This window comes from Antrostomus carolinensis, unplaced genomic scaffold, assembly GCF_000700745.2.
Source record: "Antrostomus carolinensis isolate BGI_N321 unplaced genomic scaffold, ASM70074v2 scaffold13902, whole genome shotgun sequence".
NCBI lineage: Eukaryota > Metazoa > Chordata > Aves > Caprimulgiformes > Caprimulgidae > Antrostomus > Antrostomus carolinensis.
This window is the reverse complement of record NW_010300285.1, coordinates 1,487-2,139: the sequence shown is the minus strand read 5'-3', so window position 1 is coordinate 2,139 and position 653 is coordinate 1,487.

Genomic DNA, 653 nt, shown 5'->3' with positions numbered 1-653 from the left:
TAGGGAATACATTAAAACTGAAATAATGTGAAATAAATAAAAGACTGGAACAGAGGGAGCCTAAGTTAGGGGTTCCTTCAGAACTGAATCTTGAAAATGATTTTTTTAATTTAATATTTTGACTAATACTAAATGCAGTTTGCTAGTGATGCAAAGGGTATTTAGAGCATCATGCATTAAAAAAAGAATCACCTTGAACAGTTGAGTGCTAGAAAGAGAATTAATCACAAAACATGAAACCTGGGATCTAATGACAAGAAATCCTATTGCAGGCTCAGAGACCATTAGCTACAAATGATGAAAAATAAGAAAGAAATAACTATTAATTGACTACGAAACAATTATGACCCATAGTGTGATTAAAAGGTAAAAAAGCCAATACAACAGTAGGTCGTTGCAAAGACAGGTATGAGGGAAATGAACAGGATAGAATATTAGTGGGCAATGTTGATTTAATTTATTAAAAATAACTTCCAACTAGAGCAGATGCACGGAACAGCAGCCGGGGCAAGGGAAACCTTACCCAGAAATGGACCTGGCATGTTTAGCCTGGCAAAGTAATGGCTGGGGAAGGGCTCTGGAAATTAGAAGAAGCTGTCACTGCAATGGACACAGTACAAGAACAAATGGAGATAAGATGCCCATGAGTAATG